Consider the following 6,495-nt stretch of genomic DNA (forward strand, 5'->3'; position numbering starts at 1 on the left):
CTCCTGTCTATGTCGCTGGTACCTAGCCAATCATACTGACGATGCAGAGCCTCCTGTCTATGTCGCTGGTGCCTAACCCCTCATACTGACGATGCAGAACCTCCTGTCTATGTCGCTGGTGCCTAGCCCCTCATACTGACGATGTAGAACCTCCTGTCTATGTCGCTGGAGCCTAGCCCCTCATACTGACGATGCAGAACCTCCTGTCTATGTCGCTGGTACCTAGCCCCTCATACTGACGATGCAGAGCCTCCTGTCTATGTCGCTGGTACCTAGCCCCTCATACTGACGATGCAGAGCCTCCTGTCTATGTCGCTGGTGCCTAGCCCCTCATACTGACGATGCAGAGCCTCCTGTCTATGTCGCTGGTGCCTAGCCCCTCATACTGACGATGCAGAACCTCCTGTCTATGTCGCTGGTACCTAGCCCCTCATACTGACGATGCAGAGCCTCCTGTCTATGTCGCTGGTACCTAGCCCCTCATACTGACGATGCAGAGCCTCCTGTCTATGTCGCTGGTACCTAGCCCCTCATACTGACGATGCAGAGCCTCCTGTCTATGTCGCTGGTGCCTAGCCCCTCATACTGACGATGCAGAGCCTCCTGTCTATGTCGCTGGTGCCTAGCCCCTCATACTGACGATGCAGAGCCTCCTGTCTATGTCGCTGGTAGCCTAGCCCCTCATACTGACGATGCAGAACCTCCTGTCTATGTCGCTGGTGCCTAGCCCCTCATACTGACGATGCAGAGCCTCCTGTCTATGTCGCTGGTGCCTAGCCCCTCATACTGACGATGCAGAGCCTCCTGTCTATGTCGCTGGTGCCTAGCCCCTCATACTGACGATGCAGAGCCTCCTGTCTATGTCGCTGGTACCTAGCCCCTCATACTGACGATGCAGAACCTCCTGTCTATGTCGCTGGTGCCTAGCCCCTCATACTGACGATGCAGAGCCTCCTGTCTATGTCGCTGGTGCCTAGCCCCTCATACTGACGATGCAGAGCCTCCTGTCTATGTCGCTGGTAGCCTAGCCCCTCATACTGACGATGCAGAGCCTCCTGTCTATGTCGCTGGTGCCTAGCCCCTCATACTGACGATGCAGAGCCTCCTGTCTATGTCGCTGGTACCTAGCCCCTCATACTGACGATGCAGAGCCTCCTGTCTATGTCGCTGGTACCTAGCCCCTCATACTGACGATGCAGAGCCTCCTGTCTATGTCGCTGGTGCCTAGCCCCTCATACTGACGATGCAGAGCCTCCTGTCTATGTCGCTGGTGCCTAGCCCCTCATACTGACGATGCAGAGCCTCCTGTCTATGTCGCTGGTGCCTAGCCCCTCATACTGACGATGCAGAGCCTCCTGTCTATGTCGCTGGTGCCTAGCCCCTCATACTGACGATGCAGAGCCTCCTGTCTATGTCGCTGGTACCTAGCCCCTCATACTGACGATGCAGAGCCTCCTGTCTATGTCGCTGGTACCTAGCCCCTCATACTGACGATGCAGAGCCTCCTGTCTATGTCGCTGGTGCCTAGCCCCTCATACTGACGATGCAGAGCCTCCTGTCTATGTCGCTGGTACCTAGCCCCTCATACTGACGATGCAGAGCCTCCTGTCTATGTCGCTGGTACCTAGCCCCTCATACTGACGATGCAGAGCCTCCTGTCTATGTCGCTGGTGCCTAGCCCCTCATACTGACGCTGCAGAGACTCCTGTCTATGTCGCTGGTACCTAGTCCCTCATACTGACGATGCAGAACCTCCTGTGTATGTCGCTGGTGCCTAGCCCCTCATACTGACGATGCAGAGCCTCCTGTCTATGTCGCTGGTGCCTAGCCCCTCATACTGGCGATGCTGAGCCTACTGTCTATGTCGCTGTGCCTAGCCTCTCACACTGTCGATGTAGAACCTCCTGTGTATGTAACTGGTACCTAGCCCCTCATACTGACGATGCAGAGCCCCCTGTCTATGTCGCTGGTGCCTAGCCCCTCATTCTGACGATGCAGAACCTCCTGTCTATGTCGCTGGTACATAGCCCCTCATTCTGACGATGCAGAGCCTCCTGTCTATGTCGCAGGTGCCTAGCCCCTCATACTGACGATGCAGAGCCTCCTGTCTATGTCGCTGGTACCTAGCCCCTCATACTGGTGATGCAGAGCCTCCTGTCTATGTCGCAGGTGCCTAGCCCCTCATACTGACGATGCAGAGCCTCCTGTCTATGTCGCTGGTACCTAGCCCCTCATACTGACGATGCAGAGCCTCCTGTCTATGTCGCTGGTGCCTAGCCCCTCATACTGACGATGCAGAGCCTCCTGTCTATGTCGCTGGTACCTAGCCCCTCATACTGACGATGCAGAGCCTCCTGTCTATGTCGCTGGTGCCTAGCCCCTCATACTGACGATGCAGAGCCTCCTGTCTATGTCGCTGGTGCCTAGCCCCTCATACTGACGATGCAGAGCCTCCTGTCTATGTCGCTGGTGCCTAGCCCCTCATACTGACGATGCAGAACCTCCTGTCTATGTCGCTGGTGCCTAGCCCCTCATACTGACGATGCAGAGCCTCCTGTCTATGTCGCTGGTGCCTAGCCCCTCATACTGACGATGCAGAGCCTCCTGTCTATGTCGCTGGTGCCTAGCCCCTCATACTGACGATGCAGAGCCTCCTGTCTATGTCGCTGGTGCCTAGCCCCTCATACTGACGATGCAGAGCCTCCTGTCTATGTCGCTGGTACCTAGCCCCTCATACTGACGATGCAGAGCCTCCTGTCTATGTCGCTGGTGCCTAGCCCCTCATACTGACGATGCAGAGCCTCCTGTCTATGTCGCTGGTGCCTAGCCCCTCATACTGACGATGCAGAGCCTCCTGTCTATGTCGCTGGTGCCTAGCCCCTCATACTGACGATGCAGAATCTCCTGTCTATGTCGCTGGTGCCTAGCCCCTCATACTGACGATGCAGAGCCTCCTGTCTATGTCGCTGGTGCCTAGCCCCTCATACTGACGATGCAGAGCCTCCTGTCTATGTCGCTGGTGCCTAGCCCCTCATACTGACGATGCAGAGCCTCCTGTCTATGTCGCTGGTACCTAGCCCCTCATACTGACGATGCAGAGCCTCCTGTCTATGTCGCTGGTGCCTAGCCCCTCATACTGACGATGCAGACCTCCTGTCTATGTCGCTGGTGCCTAGCCCCTCATACTGACGATGCAGAACCTCCTGTCTATGTCGCTGGTGCCTAGCCCCTCATACTGACGATGCAGAGCCTCCTGTCTATGTCGCTGGTGCCTAGCCCCTCATACTGACGATGCAGAACCTCCTGTCTATGTCGCTGGTGCCTAGCCCCTCATACTGACGATGCAGAGCCTCCTGTCTATGTCGCTGGTACCTAGCCCCTCATACTGACGATGCAGAGCCTCCTGTCTATGTCGCTGGTGCCTAGCCCCTCATACTGACGATGCAGAGCCTCCTGTCTATGTCGCTGGTACCTAGCCCCTCATACTGACGATGCAGAGCCTCCTGTCTATGTCGCTGGTGCCTAGCCCCTCATACTGACGATGCAGAGCCTCCTGTCTATGTCGCTGGTGCCTAGCCCCTCATACTGACGATGCAGAGCCTCCTGTCTATGTCGCTGGTGCCTAGCCCCTCATACTGACGATGCAGAGCCTCCTGTCTATGTCGCTGGTACCTAGCCCCTCATACTGACGATGCAGAGCCTCCTGTCTATGTCGCTGGTGCCTAGCCCCTCATACTGACGATGCAGAGCCTCCTGTCTATGTCGCTGGTGCCTAGCCCCTCATACTGACGATGCAGAACCTCCTGTCTATGTCGCTGGTGCCTAGCCCCTCATACTGACGATGCAGAGCCTCCTGTCTATGTCGCTGGTGCCTAGCCCCTCATACTGACGATGCAGAGCCTCCTGTCTATGTCGCTGGTGCCTAGCCCCTCATACTGACGATGCAGAGCCTCCTGTCTATGTCGCTGGTGCCTAGCCCCTCATACTGACGATGCAGAGCCTCCTGTCTATGTCGCTGGTGCCTAGCCCCTCATACTGACGATGCAGAGCCTCCTGTCTATGTCGCTGGTACCTAGCCCCTCATACTGACGATGCAGAGACTCCTGTCTATGTCGCTGGTACCTAGCCCTCATACTGACGATGCAGAGCTCCTGTCTATGTCGCTGGTACCTAGCCCCTCATACTGACGATGCAGAGCCTCCTGTCTATGTCGCTGGTACCTAGCCCCTCATACTGACGATGCAGAGCCTCCTGTCTATGTCGCTGGTACCTAGCCACTCATACTGACGATGCAGAGCCTCCTGTCTATGTCGCTGGTGCCTAGCCCCTCATACTGACGATGCAGAACCTCCTGTCTATGTCGCTGGTGCCTAGCCCCTCATACTGACGATGCAGAACCTCCTGTCTATGTCGCTGGTAGCCTAGCCCCTCATACTGACGATGCAGAACCTCCTGTCTATGTCGCTGGTACCTAGCCCCTCATACTGACGATGCAGAGCCTCCTGTCTATGTCGCTGGTGCCTAGCCCCTCATACTGACGATGCAGAGCCTCCTGTCTATGTCGCTGGTGCCTAGCCCCTCATACTGACGATGCAGAGCCTCCTGTCTATGTCGCTGGTGCCTAGCCCCTCATACTGACGATGCAGAGCCTCCTGTCTATGTCGCTGGTGCCTAGCCCCTCATACTGACGATGCAGAGCCTCCTGTCTATGTCGCTGGTGCCTAGCCCCTCATACTGACGATGCAGAGCCTCCTGTCTATGTCGCTGGTACCTAGCCCCTCATACTGACGATGCAGAGCCTCCTGTCTATGTCGCTGGTGCCTAGCCCCTCATACTGACGATGCAGAGCCTCCTGTCTATGTCGCTGGTGCCTAGCCCCTCATACTGACGATGCAGAGCCTCCTGTCTATGTCGCTGGTGCCTAGCCCCTCATACTGACGATGCAGAGCCTCCTGTCTATGTCGCTGGTGCCTAGCCCCTCATACTGACGATGCAGAGCCTCCTGTCTATGTCGCTGGTGCCTAGCCCCTCATACTGACGATGCAGAGCCTCCTGTCTATGTCGCTGGTACCTAGCCCCTCATACTGACGATGCAGAGCCTCCTGTCTATGTCGCTGGTGCCTAGCCCCTCATACTGACGATGCAGAGCCTCCTGTCTATGTCGCTGGTGCCTAGCCCCTCATACTGACGATGCAGAGCCTCCTGTCTATGTCGCTGGTGCCTAGCCCCTCATACTGACGATGCAGAGCCTCCTGTCTATGTCGCTGGTGCCTAGCCCCTCATACTGACGATGCAGAGCCTCCTGTCTATGTCGCTGGTACCTAGCCCCTCATACTGACGATGCAGAGCCTCCTGTCTATGTCGCTGGTACCTAGCCCCTCATACTGACGATGCAGAGCCTCCTGTCTATGTCGCTGGTGCCTAGCCCCTCATACTGACGATGCAGAGCCTCCTGTCTATGTCGCTGGTAGCCTAGCCCCTCATACTGACGATGCAGAGCCTCCTGTCTATGTCGCTGGTGCCTAGCCCCTCATACTGACGATGCAGAGCCTCCTGTCTATGTCGCTGGTGCCTAGCCCCTCATACTGACGATGCAGAGCCTCCTGTCTATGTCGCTGGTACCTAGCCCCTCATACTGACGATGCAGAGCCTCCTGTCTATGTCGCTGGTGCCTAGCCCCTCATACTGACGATGCAGAGCCTCCTGTCTATGTCGCTGGTGCCTAGCCCCTCATACTGACGATGCAGAGCCTCCTGTCTATGTCGCTGGTGCCTAGCCCCTCATACTGACGATGCAGAGCCTCCTGTCTATGTCGCTGGTGCCTAGCCCCTCATACTGACGATGCAGAGCCTCCTGTCTATGTCGCTGGTGCCTAGCCCCTCATACTGACGATGCAGAGCCTCCTGTCTATGTCGCTGGTGCCTAGCCCCTCATACTGACGATGCAGAGCCTCCTGTCTATGTCGCTGGTGCCTAGCCCCTCATACTGACGATGCAGAGCCTCCTGTCTATGTCGCTGGGGCCTAGCCCCTCATACTGACGATGCAGAGCCTCCTGTCTATGTCGCTGGTGCCTAGCCCCTCATACTGACGATGCAGAGCCTCCTGTCTATGTCGCTGGTACCTAGCCCCTCATACTGACGATGCAGAGCCTCCTGTCTATGTCGCTGGTGCCTAGCCCCTCATACTGACGATGCAGAGCCTCCTGTCTATGTCGCTGGTAGCCTAGCCCCTCATACTGACGATGCAGAGCCTCCTGTCTATGTCGCTGGTGCCTAGCCCCTCATACTGACGATGCAGAGCCTCCTGTCTATGTCGCTGGTGCCTAGCCCCTCATACTGACGATGCAGAGCCTCCTGTCTATGTCGCTGGTGCCTAGCCCCTCATACTGACGATGCAGAGCCTCCTGTCTATGTCGCTGGTGCCTAGCCCCTCATACTGACGATGCAGAGCCTCCTGTCTATGTCGCTGGTACCTAGCCCCTCATACTGACGATG

The sequence above is a fragment of the Scyliorhinus canicula genome, unplaced genomic scaffold (assembly GCF_902713615.1).
Source record: "Scyliorhinus canicula unplaced genomic scaffold, sScyCan1.1, whole genome shotgun sequence".
NCBI classification, from domain to species: Eukaryota; Metazoa; Chordata; class Chondrichthyes; order Carcharhiniformes; family Scyliorhinidae; genus Scyliorhinus; species Scyliorhinus canicula.